We start from the raw sequence: 20,481 nt of genomic DNA on the forward strand, positions 1-20,481 counted from the left end.
TTTAGTGGAACTCTGCTCGACTGCAGCGAACATTTCTCCCTGCTTTCAGCCATGACTCTGCCTTAGGAACATCTATCCGAGGTTATCTCCAGTTTGATGGTAGAGAAGCAAAGCAGTTCTCGTGTTCATTTACTTTGACCAAAATGTGTGCAGTTGCCTGGAGATGTTGCAAGACCAGCTGTCCAGGCAGCAATAAAAGCGCCACTAAAAAGCAGAGGACTTGAAATCACCCGATGCTCCTGTCCTGAAGGTTCGCCTGATACTTGGGAAGAAGAGTCTTTATTTTTGGGCATTTATATAATTACATTGGTGTGGTGAGTAAATTTAATGCGTCTACAAAAGTATTTGTACAACATATTCAAATTCTTTCGAATTGCAACAACAAAACTTTCTTCTTTTGATTAGATTAAATTTAAATTTATTAAGTTTTTATAAGGGTGGCCAGACCAGCCTGGTTAAAATTTTAAGGGGGGGGGGGCACAAGCAAAAAATAAATAAATAAATTAATAATAATATAATAAATAGATGTTCTTAACTGTATTTTTCATTTTATAAATGTATTTCTTGGGTTTTATATTTATGCCTTGACTGAAGAAGATGACTATGTATGCCAGTGTGGTGGCCAACATTTATCAAGAAGGGGCAATGGCCTCCGGTAGCTGCCTGTTGGGGGCGCCACTGCCCCAACCTCAATTCTAGAGTAGTTCAAATGTCATTTTTTAATTTTCTGTTAAGTGGTAACTATTTACATAATGTGTTATTCTTTGTTACTGAAATAAATGAACTTTTCAATGGAATTTTAACGTATTGAATGGATTTCTAATGTGATTGAGTTGGTCCATGTTTGTCTGCTCTAAAATGCTTTAAAACTGTGCACTCCACGGTTTTGAAATGTTTTTTTTTTAATTATTATTAATTAAAACAACATATATCCTCTACCTTCAAATAATAAATTATGAAACTTTGTGTTGCTCCATAACCTAAAATCTCCAAAATTTACATTACATGTTTGTGGTGGTCAGTGTGACAAATTGTAAAAAAAAAAAAGAAAAAAGGGTCAAAGGGTATTAGTCATTTTGCAAGCCACTGCATATTTACAGTTTGAAGAATTGTAACTGTCAAAAATGTCAAATGTTATTCAGCAATGAAAGATGCCTGAAACCCATTTGCACACAGTGAGACATTTACTGTTAAATCTGAATCTGACATTCCTTTTTGCTGTCTGTAGATGGCAGAGAAGAACATGAACAGAACAAGACCGACAGTGAGCAATTTCCTTCTATATCAGGCTTTTGGTTATTACTATGCAGCTGATAACTGAGCAGAGCAGCTGAGTCATTCTTTTCTCTCTCTCTCTTTCTCTCTCTCTCTAAATGCTCTAAATTATACAAATATGATCAAAAATTCTTCAGTCTAAGCAGTTGTAGTCTGAAGAAAGATAAGCGCCGCCCTGGAAGATTTCTCCACCTTCCCTGGTCGTACTGAAGGCTGCCATCATTCAGCCTAATAGGTGAAAGCCAAAGCAAGTGCTGAGGACAACAGCCTGCCATTCATCACTATTTTACCAACACTTGTATGATTACACCAGGTGTCATTCACGAACATAAATCAGGAAACTAAACCCCGGAGGTTATGGAGTAAATCGGCAAACATTAGCAAGGTCTCTTCATTTTTTTAGATAATGGAAGACAGGTTTATAATCATCCACCTAATATAGAACCCCTAGGAAAATAAAGCACCGTTTTTTTTTTTTTTTTAATACACTCACAAACTTGCCTGGTGATGCGCCTGAGCTGTAAATAATCGCTCCGTGTGCGCACGTCGATATATTTCACCACAGACGGGTCAAAAGGCATTATCCATGCCTTCCACTGCCGCCAAGCAGAGTTGATGCTTCAGGTGTTTGTCTATGTGTGGGGGTGTGCGCGGCCTGGATCTTGTGTAAGTGCATCCCAGAGTGTTTCTATGTGGTGAATCTGGCTAGCGCCGCAGTGATGTAATTGGCTTTTGGTGGAGAGGTAAACAGGACTGCAGCCATGTGGAGGGCAGGTGAAGGCTGACCTTCAGCAAAGAGCGGACCGGTCACCGCCTTGGGCGTACTGCTGATCAAACTGTCATCTAACTGCAGCTTTGACTCCGGATGCTGTTATTTATTTATTTTACCTGTTAGGCAGAGAGGAGTGGGATGTGGGGAGGTCCAATAATGATCAAGATCCAAGCGTCAATATCCCCAATTACTCATCCAGATCACTTTACAAGTCAGACACCTTCCTCTGCGATGACTGGGTTCCTCCCCTGATCGGGGTCATCCGTGTTTCTCCCTCTGATTGACTCGGCGGTGTCTCTCGGCCGCGGCGGTCAGCTGCGTGCTGGTGGAGGTGTGATTGTTACACGTCGGCAGATATGAAAGCAAGACACCCGCTGAGGGCTTCTAAAAGGTGTCGAAGGCAGGGTGACGTTTTGAATGAGGTTTTTACCTCCCTGAGCGGGAGGAGAGACCTGACTCTTCCTGGCCGCAAGCACACCGACGATCACAGCATCTTAGATTTAATACATGCTGTATTATTGTCATTCCAGAAGGTGTAGTAGTTACAGTGTCTTGCTAAATAATTCACAGTCTTGCTAAATAATTCATACCCCTTAAAGTTTTCCACATTTTATTTTTGATGTAACCACAAACCCCGACTTATTTCATTGGGAGGTTTTTTGGATAAAATAACAAAATGATGGATAACTGTGAAGCATTTAGTTCCACTGAGCCAAAACTCGAAATCTCAACAAACAAGGACAAACAGGACAACTTTTATGTGAACACTCCACAAAATAGGCTTTTATAGAAGAGTGAAAGCAGTCCTATTTGCAGTTTGACATTAGCCATGTAAAAGACACAACAAACACATAAGGACAGTTCTCTGGTCAGATTTGACCCACATTGAGCTGTCAGATAGGACTCAGGTTGCAATTTGAAAAAAACCTAGTCCAAGCAAAATAAAAACAACAAAAAAAAAACAAAACACACACACACACACACAAAAATGAAGGTAAAATGTCTGGTCCAAAGAACCTCAACCTTAAGACTAGTTTACACACTGATTCCCCCTTCCTACAATCTCAACCCTCCTGCAATTTTAAGAGACAAAGTTTAACAGCACTGATCTCACATGCACTTCTGAGGGGTTTTTGTGTGTGTGTGGTTTCAGGAACTGATGGTCTGACAGTACAAACCCTCTACCTCCCCAACATTTTAGTGCTCTATCAATTCTGGAGGACCCCAAAGCCCTTCACACTACATTCAGTCATTCACGCCCAGCTGGTGGTGAGCTTCAGGATAGTAACCCACCAGTGCATCGGTCTAGTGACACCATGCACCAGTGTCACTGTCTGACCACCACCAGAAGGCAAGGTGGGTGAAGTGTCTTGCCGAAGGACACAACAACCAGTCCAGCCTCCAGCTAGACACAGGAGGCAACATCGCTCCACCTCCATTTATTTCCAATGAGACTTGCAGAATGAGGCGACAATCATTTGCTCTCCAAGCAACCAGTGACATTATTGCTTGTAATATTAAAGCGGGATAGCAATGTGACACTAGGAGGCCAAAAAATGTTCCACTTTTGTTGCTGCGATGACTTTGGCCTTTTTGGTAGAAGAGGAAGTGAACATTCATATGCAGGTCCACACCTGAATAAGAAAGCCACTAAGTTTGTCAACAGTAGCCGAGAACTTTCTATACATGTACCAGACGAAAGTAGTAAGGAAGAAAATAGCAGTGTGTGGGTAAGTAATTGTGGTATAAATTGAGAGAACGACCCGCAGCTAGCTGCAGGGTGCTCCTGTCAGCATCACTGTGTAAATAGATATTAGGGCTGACCAATATTTCATGAATTTACTATTATCACAGTATCTCCACACGCAATATGAATATTGCCAGAAATGCCTGCACTGCAATTATATACATATGATGCATTCAGGCTCCCTATGCAAGTAATATTTTTGTTCTTTAATCCAGCAGAAAACGTATCAGGAGCACATTGAGATGTCCTGATGAAATCATTCAGAGATTATAGTTAAAATGTTTCATAGCCAAAACAGTAGATGCAGCCAGATCATACTTGTTTTTTTTTTCAGCTAACCATGTTGTTGAGACTAAAACATGCATTTCTTTTCTGGTTAAGCTACTAAACGTCCAGGGTTATGTTTGCAATAAAACCAAAGCAGAAAGACTGTAATATTGTGTAGATGAGTCATACAGTTATGGTGAAATTCACCAACATTATCTTGTATTGCAAGTGTTCCAAATATTATCCAGCCCCAGTAAACATAGACAGTTTGTTACCTTTTTTCTTTTTTTTCTTGATAGTAGTTTGTTGTACGGAATTAGGTAAACAAATAATGGGTCATAAAATTTTGAAGCGTTCTCCCATCAGCGACAGGGGCTGGAAAAAGTTGCATTTCCATTCACCACTACCACGTACCCAGTCAAATGCACATTGCTCTCGCCTCATAACCATCTGGTTGTTATACTGTATTAATGGGAGGCAATAATGGCCCCTATGCCAGGTTTACAATGGCACTTTGTGATGGATGTTAGAGATTTTAATTGGGAATAACAAGCCTGTTATTGGGGCATCACTACCTTATAATATAACCGAAATGACTGCAAACACACAAACACACACACCCACACACTGGCACTGGAAACTAGAGGACGTGGTGGACCGGTGTTATTGAGAAAATGCTGTTATCATGATTATGAAGCACTGCCAGCTGCGTCACTTCTTCCCTCCCCTGTCCTGGGCAGACTCTTCTGATAAATACAAAGAGCAGTGAAGTGAAGTGTGCTTGATTAGCCTCAGCTAAGATGGCCAGCGCTGTACACTGATGACTTTCTTCCACTCAATCTTAATTAGCGAGTGGAGATGCTTCCGCAGGTTTGATGAGGTCAAAGCCATTAATTTTCCAGCTCAGCGGGGACCTTTCCTACATCTCCGTTTTTTCTTTTTGTATTGACACTTGGGGATAATCATATCTGTGACCTCTCTCTTGCTCGGCTACGCCTCTCACCTCTCGCCGGGCGGCACAGCGGCCGCTCTCGCCTGAACTGTGAGGAAATCGACGCTCTCCAATACCTCCGGCTAAACCCGGGGACAAGACGAAGAGAATCAATCCAATCTCAAGATTCCCCCTGAAACAGGAGGAGAGAGAATGTGGAGGCGTGTTGGCTGATGCGGGCACCGACAGATAAAGGTGTTGGACACAACAGCTCATACGCCGCGTAGCTACTTTTGTTCCCGACGCATCAGCCGTGACACACTGATTGCCAGGAGGTTAAATGGCAGCACTGGGAGAGTTTCCCAGAGCGGATAATGCAACAACACAAAAGGATGAACTGCTTGTAGTACAACCGATGCTTTTGCAGTTGGGATATTTTGATTGACATGATAACAAGCTAATTTTAGCTTCATTCAAGCTAAAGAATTTAGTTGCTTGTCTAAGCAAAGTGGGAATCGTCTTCTGAAATACATATACGTGAATATTTGGAAGCATTCAATTCAAGTTTATTTAATTAAGAGTAGTACATTAGACAGCGTTACATGTTGAAAATAAAGCAACCATTGTTTTGTACGTTGGTTTTCTAGCTGGACAATAATTTGCAAACCCGGTCCTTGGTTGGACCTTTTTTTTTTAAGACAGTGAAATTAAAAATAAAGCTTCCCAACACACACAGACACTTGCACAGAGTTTCTGTGGCTAATGACAAGAAAAACATGAACATGCGTATCAAGAAAAACTAATTGTCCACAACAAAGTAGGTTAACATATTTGTTTTTGTTTTAGCCATTGAGAATGTAGAGCTATTTAACCAGTGAAGACAAGGTAGCTTGAATTCAGAAGCATTTTATTTTTAATTGAAAGCTTGGAAATGGCTTTATGAAAAACCCATAAAAAGAAGTTTTCTTAATTTGACCTTTTAACATTAGAATTTTAAGGTACTTTTACACCAGAAACATCAGAAGGACCCAGGAGTTACTGCTGCAACTGAACAATGTCATGCAGTTACAGAGGTACCTAGCAAGGGGGCGCTAATCACAGAAAGCTGCCTGGAATTGGCAGGAGTGACAAACCCAGCCTGTTGTGTTGTGTACATGAGATGAATGCTGCAGCACAGAACAAGACGGTGCAGAGGACAAGACTAGTATCTGCAGCTGTGGCTTGGTTGTAAAGATAACAAGCGAGGTTCTGTGAGGATTTGTAAAGTTTCAGATCACAGACCGTATCTGTTCTTAAATTGCCAATGTAAGAGACGTAACTTCCTCTCCTTGGTTTGCCGGATAGGCCGTTGCACTCTCACTGTTAGGAGAAAGGAACGGAGTTCAACTGGAAGCAAACAGTTTTCAGGCAAACCTGTGTGCATATGGAAGTATTTTATTGAGATCTGTTTTCAATTACGTCCACAGATGGACCTTTAATTTAGATTACCAACCTGTCATAACCTACAAATCCATGACATATCTGCTTTGTTTTTTTCTATCTAGATTATTTAAGGTGATAAAATCTTGATCAGTAGATGTCTGATGTTGAAAAAAGCGATAAAGCATAAAAAAAATATTTTTTTCTCATGTTTAGAAAACAGGTACAGAAATAATATAGATATTTCTTTCATGATTTGTTTTAGAAAACGGACACTGCCCACAACAACGAGCAATGTAAGTTAATTGAAAAAAAAATAAGCAGAGGTATTAATAACAATATAATTTGTTATGCCTGCTTAATTTCTACAATTAGAAGGAGTCCATCTGGGAAGCAATATGTCCGTAATAAAATGTTAACAGTGAAGCAGCTAGCACATGATTTTCTTCAATTGTTTGCATCTTTACCCAAGTTAATAAATAAATATAACAAATATTCTAATTCATAGCACATGATGGCTTGCTCGATAATCAGGTCCAATGTTAGAAGTTTACTACCATTAAACTGCTATAAGTTAGAGTATTATAATAGCTAAAAGCTAAATGAACATCAGCAAACAACTTTTAACGGCTGAAAACTTGTGAACATATTTTGCAGTTCAGTGTAAACACCCACATGAAAAACTGGAGGCAAGACTCCCATCCTTTCAGACTTTTGGCTGGCTCATATGCATTTATTATTAAGATTGCTGACAAACAAATTTTATAATGGAATCAACTAATGTTTAGAGTTCGTCTAAATGTAGCAGAAATGTGTGAAAATGAGAGATGTGGCCACTTTTCTGCTGCAGCTCCATGACTGCGTTGCGATGCATTGATAAATTTAGATCCCCGCCCCTAATAGCTACACAGATATTGTTTATGATGCAAAAAGTTGACATTTCCAAATGTTTCTAAAACAGCCCATTTGTTTACAGGAGCGAAACCAGTTTGTGCGAAGCGTCGTGTGTTATAGGAGTAAGGTGTGCAGACATGACAGGGGTTGATGTTAATGATTCGATCCACATAAGATACAGGAACACTGTGACCTTGGCTTGAAATATTACATTTTGTGACCAATTTTTCTATTGATTTATGAGTTCAGACGTTGTAAACAGGATTTTATTGTCTACATATGAATGTTTACAGAAGGTTTTTGTATTGTAGCGTAGGCCTGTCACAATAAGCAATAAATCAATTGTTTGCATGATAGATTAAAACAAGCTCAGTCATTTTTATTTGCATGGCTTATTGTTTTTCTCTTTTAGGTAGTTAGTTACTTCATGCTGTAGATGAAATCTCCCACTGTGCAGTGCTTGTATTAAACATTCAAAGGATTGTATTCATTTTTAAAATGTGTAATTTTCCTCTTAATTCAATATTTATTACTGTAAAATACCATGAACTATTAATAATACGAATTCCCATTTTCATAGTGAAGCTAAGCTGGTTTTTATTGCGGCCGAAGTGTGCGTCGTTTAAATTACATCTCCAGCTCAGTGGGAGACCCGGACTGTCAAAACCTCAACATGCAGCGTAATCAGTGTGGCGACATAATGAGGACATGACATATTCTCGTGTATTTAGGCGTCTAAAAGTGATAGTTTATCAATGTCAGAATATACAAGGGGTGTGAGTGAACTTCCAAATGTCAGTGGCTCCAGATCAGAGTGATTAATTACAGCGTTCAGACACACGGAGGCCTTCCGGCGAGGGGAAACACGAGCAAAGACAAAACACAAGCAAGATAAAATGTGAGCAGCTGTGGTACAGTACAGCCAAAATGCCTGCCTCGGAAAAGATGAATTAACTCGCAGAAAGTGGAATCCTTTATCATACATATTCTAGCGCAGACATCAGAGAATCATAGCCTGGTATTTTTCTCTCATTCCTCCAAGGAACACATACCTGAATGCCACTGCAGTCCTGTATCTCTGTCTGGTGTTAGCTAAGGACTGTGTGGAGTCTCCTGGGCGGACGTCTCCCCTGGAGACGGGTCGGTGCGGAGGGACAGCTTGATGGAGTGACGCAGGGTGGTGGGGAGACAGACCGCACAGCCAGGGGGCGCTGGACTGTGACATATTACCTTTGAGAGGCGGCAGCAGCAACAGGGCCGCTCACAGGAAACCTATTACCGGGGTCCGCAGCTCAGCTGTACAGAAAGGCAAACAGAGTGTTGCTACTGGTAGCCTGACCTAACACCTTCACTGATACATATACTCCCTGTATTAGTAATATTGTGCTCATATATAGCGACATCTAAACAAGGATTGTGATATGAGCACAGGGCTGATGTATTGGGGAACACGAAGCTTTTCAAAAGTACTCAAACCCCACCGTTGTTTTTTTTTGCATTTTAGCATGTTACCATTGGAAACTTTAATGTAGTTTTTTATTGGGATTTTATGTAAAAGACAAGTGTATAGTAGTTTACAAGTGTGGATGGAATGTCTTCAAAACATTAGGTAGGTTGTTTTGCCAGCAGATTTGAAAAGTGTGGCATGCAATTGAAATCTCTTTGGCAACACTTTGTAGCGTAACCTGATGCTGCAAGTAAAGTTGGAGTTTTTCGAGGTATGTCTCTAGAAGCTTTACAGTCAGATGGAGTTTTTTTTCCCAAAACGTTCTTTGCACATTTTGCATAAGCTGAGTCCAATTGAATGGAGAGTGGTTTTGATTAAAGCAAGGATAGAATTTGCTATATTGTTCCTTTGAGCTGATGTACTGATGGTAGGCAAACCACAGCCACTTATGGTAATGTGGCTTTTGCAGCTTCTAACAGGTTTCCTTCTATAGTTGACGTCAGATGTTTGCATGCACCAAATAAAAATACTCCTTCACCTGTTTGTGGTGATGAAATCACATCTGAACCTTCAGAGACACATAAAGATGATTATAAACCTGGACTTCTATCACCTGAAGAACTAATGGACTAATGCCATCAAGATCTACAGAAACTCAACCATGTGTTTATCTTTAGTTGAACAATGTCTTTTTAGGTCTGTCTAAAAACTGAGACAACAGCAGCTGATCCAGAACGCTGCTGCCTGCGTTCTGATTAAAACCAAGAAGATAGAGCACATAACACCAGTTCTAAAGTCCTTCCACTGGCTCCATGTAGAGAATAGACTTTAAAATATTCTGTTAGTTTATAACCCACTGAACGGCTTCGCACCACAACACACTAAAGATCTGCTGTTGTTGTATCAACCTTCCAGACCTCTCAGGTCTTCTGGTTCTAGGTCTGCTCTGCAGCATTCAGCTTCTATGCACCACAAATCTGGAACAAACTTCCAGAAAACTGCAAAACAGCCGAAACACTGAATTCCATTAAATGTAGACTACAGACTCACCTGTTATTAATAATTAATATTTCATATAATTCTGATCTGGATTACAACCTTTCATTATTTAATTTTATTCTGCCACTGTAATGTAATGTTTCTTTTTTGCTAATTGTGTTATGTTTTTTTATGATCCAAAGCACTTCGAACTGCCTTGTTGCTGAAATATGCCGTGCAAATAAACTCGACTAGACTTTTACCTGTCAGTGAGTTTGCAGCTGTACTTCCATTTCTTTTCCATTATCATGTGATGGACTAAACAGAGCTTTGTGAAATGTTCAATACTTGCAACATTATTTTATACCCTATCGATGCTTTAAACTTCTCCGATGTGTTGCTGCTTGGTTTTTGTGATGCCGTTTGTTCTCTGGTTTTCTAGAACTATCAGAGAACAAGGGAGAGACTTTAGTCCTGATCAGTTTAATCAACATTAAACAACGTTATTATTAGCTGACAATTCTCACAAGTTGATTTCCATCAGTCTGCCAACTTCTGACTGTAAGACTGTGTCCTGCTGTGTGAGCCATACATATGTACATAGACCTTTCGAATATCAAAGCAGATTAGCTTGTGTTCATCTTGCGCTTTAAAGAATTCAGGCGCTGGATCCGAGGATTTTTGAATTACGGGAACTTTGAAATCTCTGCAGTGGTATGGTAATCCAAAATCCAAAGGACTGCTAAAGTATGTGAATGAAAGCACGCTTGAAGTAATTATGACAGAGTACAATGCTGTTTTGCTCCCAAGCACACATACACAGTATGGGGAATGGGAAAAAAAAAAAATCATGTTTGGCTGCCCTCATGTGGATTTGAAAAACATCAATGGATTATCATAAATTTGTTTTATGGGGAAAAGGCGTTAGGAATCGAAGAATGTGAAAAAGAGATTATTACAATCTCCGCGTGTCTGGGGATTTCTCACATCACTGTTTCTATTTTTCTTCTAGAGAGAGATGTGAGGAATGAATTGAAGTGTCAGGGAGGGCAAAGGAGGAATTCTCTGCAGAAAAAGTCCCTCTGATGTCGGAACAGTGGTTAATAAGAAATAGCTTCGCTACGTGCCAAATGAAAATAAGGAGGGCGTCAAAAGGCTATTCTTCACCCACGCAGCATTAATATCATTTAAGATAAGGCCTGTTGAAATCATACAGACACCGTCTAAAGGGAAGCCAGCACATCTCTGGGTTTGCAGCTCCAAATCAACAAAGTAACCAAAAGGACAACTGAACCAAGGATTTCAGTTGTAAACATAACAAGATCTGGATGCTTTATTTAACACAAAAACAACTGTTTTCACATTGCTCCTGCTAAAATAACATCATACTGTATAATGATAACTGCAGGTACTATTTTAACGTTCATTTTGTTACCTTGGTGTGAAACACAAACATAGAGAGAGCAAGAGAACTCAGGGTGAGTGTTGAATCGCTGTTTAAAAGAAGAATCAGCTCTTTCACGTTGATAGTAATAATAATCATTTTTATTGTTATTAGATGTGGAAATTTTGGCTTCACATGGCGGTTAAAAACAGTCCCGGTACATAATAATAATAAAAAATATTGCTACAGAGTCACAAATTTACAAACCAACAAGCACAACTTCAGATCTGAGTGATGATTTCCTCTCGCACATTTCGTTTTGTTTTTGTGTCTGTTCAGTTAATCTTGATGTCTTTATTTGATTTTGTTACATCGCAATAAAAAAAAACAGTAGCATTTTTGTGTTTGGGATAAATGAGTTCTTCTTTTGCTTTGTTGCTCAACACGTGCTTCTCAGCAATTTTGTTAAGTTTCAAAAATAAACCTGGTACATAAGATTTATTACATAGAGACTATAATGTGTTTGGTTATTTCCATACACTGTTAAAAGTAAAAAAAACAAAAAACTTTCAATAAGATTCTTATACACAGTGTCCAAAATACTTTTGTTTAGGTTGTATCAATTTTCTATTGTAGGTTGCATCTAATTTCCCAATTTTACGATGATCTGCGTTGGCTGAAAAACACAAAATCCTATCAGTAATATGTGCTCATGATTTATTTAGGACGGCGTTCTTCTGCTACATATATTAAGAAAAATTAAGTTCATGATTTAAAGTTATAGTCAGCAAAAACAGTGAAATATTTCTGACTGAATATGAGATAATGCCTCAGAGTGCTATGTATTTTGGGGCAAACAGCATGGTGGCATACTGTGTAATGTGCTGCACTCAGTCTTGCCTGACTGGGCGAAACTGGACTTTTTTGATCATGTTAGGCTGGAAAAAAACAGCTTTGGGTGGGTTGTTAAAATTTTCACAGCATTTTGCCGGTTTTTACAAAGTGTTAACAGGAAAATTCTGCCAAAAATGCCGTCACTGTGTGGCAGAGAAACACAAAACCTGTAGACTTTAATAAAGTGCTGTGTCACTGCACTCATTTTGTTAGTTCATCTATTTTTGAAACGTCTCGAACCTGTTGTACTTGACATTGTCCGTGATTAATAGTCACTGCTAATCAAGTGTCACTTTTTCCGCCAAGAGTCAAGAGCGTTGTGTGGATGAGTTTCTCTAGCTCTTGCTGGGACATTAGTAGAGATGTTCTTCAGGTGACAGAAGGCCGATTTTGTAACTGTTTTTATGTGGCTCTGAAGATTCAGGTCTGAGTTAGTGTTGATTTGGTGCAAGCAGCAAGGTGGCATTATGTCTTCACTGCCATTTAGCAACACATACAAGAATGGGTGTTAGAAGTACATATGTCTAGTAAATGGACTTTTGAATCGCTAAGCTACCCAATGATCTACTTAGCATGCTAACTGTCCTTTCAAAAGAGCATTAACAGAGATGGATGATAAGCTTCAGTATGGAATGCAAAATTTATTGTGAAAGGTCCAATCTTTTGTTTTAATAATTGTTGGAAAACATTTCATCGCCTTCCTATACATTAAAACTCTGTAGCATGCACAGTGTGATCAGCACAAATGAAAGGGTTCTACAGAGTTGTTTGGTCGTCAGAATCTATTGCCACATTCCACCGCAGCTCTCAGAATGTCATGAATACCTAAAATATGCAGCGCAGCTACAAACACGCTATGACTCACATGTTGTAGCAGAGAACAATTCTAGCATCACTAATCTCACACCACGCTGTGCTAACAGTGAAACTTACAGCATCACTTTCCATTTCAAAGCTTCAAAGAGATTATCTTGATCAATTGGAGGAACTTAAGGTTGTTGAAATTTCATTTCCAAACTGTCAGTTAATTGTTCTATGTGGAAAAAATGAAGAAAATGAGACGGTGCCATCAGAAGAAATTGAGCTACCCAGTCATGCCGCAACACACCAAAAAAAAGACATCATAAGATACGTGACATAGATAGGAAACGGTGTGACAACAGCTTCAAAGTGGAGAGTCTCAAGAATTAAAATCATTTGTGAACTCGCATATTAAAGGGCTCAGCTTACAGTCCGACATTTAAATCTATTTATTCTGAGCCTTTAATTAAAGGAAAATTGGCAACACAAAACACAGATTACTGCTTGTTAACGTCTGCTCCGATCTTGGCTCACAGGGTGTGTGAGGATGTCATGTCTGGTGTGGAGCCATCAAACATTAAAGGTAGAGAGCAAATGTTTTTTATGTTCATCCCTATGACAGTGGGGGTTATTTGGGTTATTGCTACACACAGCTGTGGTGTTTTTGTATTCTGCTTTTATGTTGGCGTGTGTGTGAGTGTGTTTTAGCATTTCTCACCATGCAAGACCTAGAAGAGTGATGCTGTTTGGTAAATGTGATTGGCCACGACAAAGCCATGAACACGTCTACTTTGGCATCTTGAGTTATTTACAGATTCTGAAAGTGTGGAGTCTTAAGTTTCCAATCATGTCGAACACATGGAAATAAAAAAGAAATTGTTCTTTATTACCAAGTGTCGTGCACAATAATAACACTTAGGGCTATTTGTGATTTAGAAGCACAATTAAAGAAAAATAGACTTGAGTTGCTTTAACAGAAACAAAAAACAATTTTCTGCACCAAAAGCAGAGCGTCATTCATTACCAAGCAAAATCGTAAAAAACAAAGAACAGTTCTGACTAACTTTAGCGATTCCTACCGCTAACCGTTCAAAGAAATCCAGTTGCTAGCGAACGACACATCAGCACTCAGCAGATATAACTTGGCTTCCTCTGATCATAGAAAATTCCTGGAGCTGTTTTCTTTCCACCAGTATCCGCAGCTTTTTTTTTCTTTTTTTGTTTGAGTAACCCGGTTTTAAGCCAGTTTTCCATCATTATTTTTAACACAATCCTGTGGTAAGCTATCTGTAGCGTCGCACGTCAAATAAACGGTCGTTTACATGTAGTACCTCGCGACCACTAGGGGCTGCAATGGTTCAGGGACCAAAGTTTGAGAAAGACTTGTTTAGAGATGAGGTGTGAATTAAGTTTTTTCTAAGATCTCTTTAAAAACTCCTGCTCTTTCTGACTCTCTGCCCCCACTAAGTCATCACAACATGGCTCCTATATTAACATTTTTACCAGTGTCTCATTGAGCAGTAGCTGCTATAATGAGCTCAGCAGATGTGCAGTTCCACCAGGTGTTTGCTAATTGCTGCTGGCTAGTCTGAAGGAGCAGAGTGGAGGAGGGCTGCTCTGTGAGGCAGAAGCTGCAGCTGTTTAGAGGAGCTGCGTCTTGAAGGTGGCACTAGCTTCACCCAGGTGTTTTGCACAGCTGAATAGTTGCTAAATAGTTTCCAAAGAATCAAGGCAACATTCCAGGTATGTTTCTGATGAGGGAATAAAATTGTGACATGATATAAAGCTGAAATAGTTGATCTTACATAATGTTACCCCTTGAAGGCACTGAACTAACTCAAGAAAAAGCTTATCGCTAGGTAAAATAAGCCATAATGATAGTGAGGATAGTTTGAAAACATAAATAAAAGTTAATCTGAATTAACATGATTCAAGGTTTTAAAATGTAACAATTCTACACAGGTTTGCACTAGGACATCAGTCAGAACAGCAAGTTTTCAGTGAATAGGAGCAAGTTGTTAGCTCTGGCAACAATACAATAAGAATAGAGTTGAATTAAATAGATGCTCCTAAGGAGATTTTGACATCTGGAAATCTGGGTTGCACCACAGATGATTTACATTGGACACTAAGGCAGGACAGCATCTCCTTATGGGTATTACAATGGGATCAACAGGAATTTACAAAGTAATCCAAGAATTCCCTGTGAATAACACAAGCCGAACATTATTCTCTTGCTTTCCCTGTTTATTAGAAAGATGTCAAAAGAGCAGCATCAATCCACGTCTGTGCAGAAACGATATGTCATTTTTGTCTCCTTCCACACGCATTCATCGTTAAGCTTTCGCGGCGCTTCCTTTCTCTTATTTTTTTTCTTGAGCAAGCGGCTTGAAGCTGTCAGAGCCTGCGTGGCGATAACAACCTGGGGTGGAGAATGACACCTTGAGAGTGACAGATGAAAAGGATCCAAATTCTCCCCGGAGCCAACTGTATGGAGCTGATACAGGCTTCTCCCCACTTCTCTGCCCATAGCAATCCACCACATTAACCTCTTTAAATAGGGGGTCAAACCTTAGTTTAGACGCCAGACCCTTCCCAAAACTCAGAGCTGCAACAAAGAGGCGGTGGAGGAAAATTGACTAATTGTCTTTCCAACTTGAAGTGTTTTAATCTATTACCACAGACACTGAGTGACAAAGAAGAAGTAGAAGGGCATACAGCGGTGAGTTTGCACGGTACCTGAAAAGGAAAGTGGCTCTAGGCAACCACCTCCTGATCAAAGCTCTTAAAGTCTTCTTTGGGAGTCCCCGACTACGATGCTGATAACGAAAAAGTGTTTGGTTCCTCACAGATTTGTTCCGTTTCAGATGATCACACATATTTTAATATGAGATAATGACAACCTGAGTAAATACAAAATGCATTTAAAAACAAAAAATTATTCCATGTGTTAAAGGACAAAAACTTTAAATCACAATGGCCTGACCCTACGAAGAAAATCTCCCTAAACGTAATAACAGATTTGACATTAGAGGGTTTTGAACCTGCACAGCCCGTTTAATGTCACAGTTTGTCATTTGGACTCTAAAACCTTAATTTGGATGTTCTGGTTGTGCTATTTAGAGGCAGGTTTGCTAATGTGCCTCAGTTTTAATTCTGCAGTATAACTAAAGTGTATTTAAGCTTAAAAGTCTGTAAGGAGAAGAATGAATGGTTCTGTCAGTCAGCCAGCTCCTGAAGAAGCGCCAAATGATTACACTTTGACCATCAACATCTTCCAAAATGTTGATTAACTTTTTTCCTTTTTTTTTTACTTAGAACTAGAGTTGTTTGGATAGCTTTTTTTCCCCTTAGAAAATAACAAATCATCATTTAAAAACAACGTTCTGGATTGGGCCGGGACTTCAGTTCCTTAATTTCCAATTAATTAATTTCATAGTAGCAAAAACAGAAGAAATTGTTAAGGTGGGAAAATTTTTTTGCCAGAACCAAACTGAGACTCCAGACTAGAGTTGTTGAGGAAGCCTTTCTAGCAGTAAATGTCTATTCCATCTGAAGCATCAGACTCCTAAGAGGAAAGGTGACTGGACCTGGCGCCGCATACATCCCGTGTCATTCTGATATTTACCCTCATGGTGAAGGACACCGGGAACAAACTCCCCGCTCATCCCTTCAATTACGTGTGAGCAGCTCTTGGATTGAGGACAGCGCTGGTCTGGCTTTTATGAAGGTTGCTGACATTATAAGTGACGAGCGTTTCTTACTCCTTGAGGTTGAACTCGAGGAAAAGGTAAAGGTTGGGTGACTCGCACGCCGATGCGGAGATTAGAGATCGCTCCCCCGGGACAAGTGTTCCCCACCCCCCCATGTACTCCGGGCTCCACTTCTTCCGTCTCTTAGTTTTGCTTTGCTCTCATGTCTTCCCAGAGCGAGGTCCCATGCTGTGCGGCAGATTGAAGACGCTGCGTTTGGAAATCAACTGCTTGGCTAGGTAATTTGGCTAATGGACTAATCTCAGCTAAACTTTTGTAAATGAGGGTTTTATGAGGTGACTCTGAGAAAGAAACATTTCGCCAATGTCATGGATGATAAACATGCAATTGAGCAATCACATTGAGATGAAAGCCGTACTGGAGCTGTAGGGGAATGGAACTCTGCGTCCTTATATCTCCCCATGGTAATGGTGTCTCGATCTATTATATCCATGTGCAATCTCTATTGGATTTTTTTTTTAGACCCACTAAATCACTGAAATGACTGCATATTGTTTCTGGTGATGGAGGGTACTTGAAGCTTCTTAACTTTGTTGCAATATCTTAATTGTAAGGAACATTTCATTTCAGGGATAATAAGTTCCATTACCATTTTTCAGTTTCAAAATTGCTAAGGAAAATGTTTATACTGGAACTTTTCTTTATTTCTTTCTTTTTTTTTTTTGCTATTTAAAATGAACCAGAAACATTTGTCATACACCCAGGCTTGGTAATTTTGGGAAAACCAATTTAGCATATTTTGCCATTCTCTGCTCCACAGTAAGCCTCAGCATAATAATAAAAAAAAGCAGGTTCTAAAATAACATTTTGACTACCTTACACCATTAGTCTGCCATCCTCAGCTTATTGGAGGCTGGAAAGCTTTGTCACATAGGAGCCTTACAAATGACCCACATTTGCAGGAATGAAATTAGTACTTTTCTCTCTTTTTTTTTGGTATTTAAATAAAAAATAAAAATGCAGATGATGCCAAACATGCTGCCAGCCACTCACCTAATGATTTAAAAGCTCCAGCTTTGATCAAGGCGCGTTTTTTTGTTCTTTCTTTCTTGCGAGTACATCTCGGTCGCTTTTCTCATTCCCTGTATATCAGTCATTTTCACTCGTCTCTCTCTGAAGTGATAAAATCACAGGCCTCATTTGGAGATTTAAATGAATCCCATCAACCAATCATTGGCAGACAAGAGAAATGGGCAAGCAAGCTGAGGCAGATTCAGAGAGTTCCATCTGACTTTAATTTAACACAGAGGCATTACTAAATTTAATGACTGCGCCTTCGCCCGAGCTGTGTTCTTTGCATCTGTATTTTTGGGATTATAACTATCATAGCTCCTCTCCCCAAAGCCTTGGGCCGGCGGGGCGGCTCGCGGCTGCACCATCGCTGACTGGAAACCCTTATTGTGTCCTTCCTCCCCTAAGCTCAGAAAAGCAATTTCAAGCAGTGACATAAACTTTGATGCCGACGTGGCCGCCGAATGAACCGTCAGACAGACAATATGTCGGTTCTGATTAAGACTAACCGGCAGTGTGATGAAGGAGGACGGGGGGGCCGGCCGAGGTCTCTCGCGCCATATCTGCTCAAAGGAACTCCAAATTGTCTCACCCTGGAGGTCAAAAGCACTCTGCATGCAAAATCTTCACACAAACACGCGTCTTGTTTGCCTGCTGACGGTGGGCATTGCGGATCCGTGTCCGGTCCTGAAGCGGGGAGCCGGTGATTGGCAGGTAAATGGCCGCTCTGTTTACAGCGTGGCTGTCGGACTGCAGAGCCCGCACTGTCCTTGACCCACAGCTCTACCTGAGGCGCATGCAGTCGGATTAAACGCCCTTCCCATCGAAGACACCCAGAGGACTCGACCCTTTCGGTTTCCGCTGCAGTGATAACCCTATATTTCATCGACACAAACAGCTCAAAGATAATAGAGAGGAACAGCTGATGTGCTACAGATGCTTTTTATTTTATTTCTATATTGTGCTGCTGGCGTCCATACTTTCCTTGATTTATAGCTCAAACTACCGTGGTCTTGTTTGCCTATTTGTCAAATAAAAGGTTTATCTCTGAGCACGCTATAGATAATTCATTTGACAGCATAACATAAAAGGCTTGTGTTTCTACTGGTGACTCAAGAGTTTGATGTGAGCTTTTTAAAAATGAGCCACAGGCTGTTTATGTTGGGAAATGTGTTTTTCTTGGTGCGCTGCGGTGCTGCGAGTGTCCTCTCTTGGTTGTTTCCTGCCAGAGTTCAAATTCCTGTGCAGTCCTGCAGGCTGGAGGAAGTGGGGGAGCCCACAGATTGACAGAATGGAGAACGGCGCCGGAAGGAGGCCGCAGCGTGTGTGTTTGGAGCAGAGCGTGCGCAAGGACGCAGTGTGTGTTCTGGGAGCTTTTCTCCTGCAGGTGGTTCTCTGATGGCGACTGGAAGGTTTCCATCCACCAACCCCCTGGAGTCTCATAAGCTCTGGGAAAGTTTTATACTTATGTTCCGGTGGCACCTTCTACCTTCATACCCGCAAACGTTTTAAGTTGTAAAAAGTCTGTCCATAAGTACGTTGGCTTTCAAAAGTTCTTATACTCCAGGAATCTTTTCCACATTTTTAAAAGTACATAATTTGACTTTTTTATTGGTATTTTGTTTTTAATAAACGAACATGATGCTCCTGAAAATTGTAAAATAACACAAATAGCATTATGAAGACCAAGAAACTCAGTCAGGGTGTCAGTGTATTCTTCAGTATTAAAAAGTCCTCTATTCATATCTTAAATTAAGACTTTCTTAAATTCATTAAAAAAAAAAACATGTTCACATCACATGTCTGAGTTAGCTAGCTACATAGAAAGATTTTTTGCATCTATCATGGATGGATGCAAATTTATATTCGTCTAAAATTAAGGTTGTCTTAACTTCACAAGGTCTTAAATTTAGTTGTAGTAGTATCGTTAATATAACATATTCTATGAAGTTTTTTTTTTCACTGGACGTTTCTGTCAGGGAAAGTTTGAGTGGCACATAAATCTATTCATTGTGTTCTGAGACTTGGATGTGACTCTGGCTGCTGCTAACTAGCCGCTAACATCCCCGTGTTCGCTCGGTAACTGAAAAGTTAGCTAGCTAACTAGTAAGTTTTGTGTCTATCATGGGTAAGTGCTGTCTTAAATTCATAAAAACAATGTATGTTTGTGTCATGAAATGGGTAGACTGTGGTGGGGATGGTAGATCCAGGTAGTAGTGAAAATGATGGTTTATTGAGTCATTAAAGTATACAGACGTCCAGGCAGCACAGGTGAGCAGTAAGGCAAGGAGTTCAGAGACTGGTATCAACTAGTACAATACACAACAGGATGAGGGGAAGGTGACGAGACATGACAAACCACGACAAGGATCCGACAGGGAGCAGGGGACACAGGTGGGGTTAAATACACAAGGGAGTAATCAAGGTAAACAGGAGACAGCTGGAGACAATCAAGGGGAAGGCGGCAACACAGAGACTCGATTAATTGAAAAAACACACAAGATCCAAATCCTCGCAGTTTGCTTTAAATCAGCTAATCACAAGTGTTACATTTTGTTGTAACAGGATTATTACAGCAAATTTGTAATAGTCACTTTAAAGTCAATTTAATCTTGTATGTTCTAAGGAGTACTTTTTTTTCGGTGGATTTTTCTGTTAGGCAAAAGCTTAACAGTCATTGCGTTCTGTGACTCGAGGCGATTCAGGCTGCTCGAAAATAGCTGCTAATATTCAACAGTCTTGCCAGCTAGTGAAAAATCTTAAAAGCTAGCTAGCTAAAAGTGCAGATTTATGAACGTTTGAGTGAACTGCGTTCATTTTTACCATCGTCTCACTTCTGTTGCCAACTAATACAAGGCTGTAGGTGTATCCTGGGTGTTAAGGCTGTA

The sequence above is a fragment of the Xiphophorus maculatus genome, chromosome 4 (assembly GCF_002775205.1).
Source record: "Xiphophorus maculatus strain JP 163 A chromosome 4, X_maculatus-5.0-male, whole genome shotgun sequence".
In the NCBI taxonomy this organism is placed as follows: Eukaryota; Metazoa; Chordata; class Actinopteri; order Cyprinodontiformes; family Poeciliidae; genus Xiphophorus; species Xiphophorus maculatus.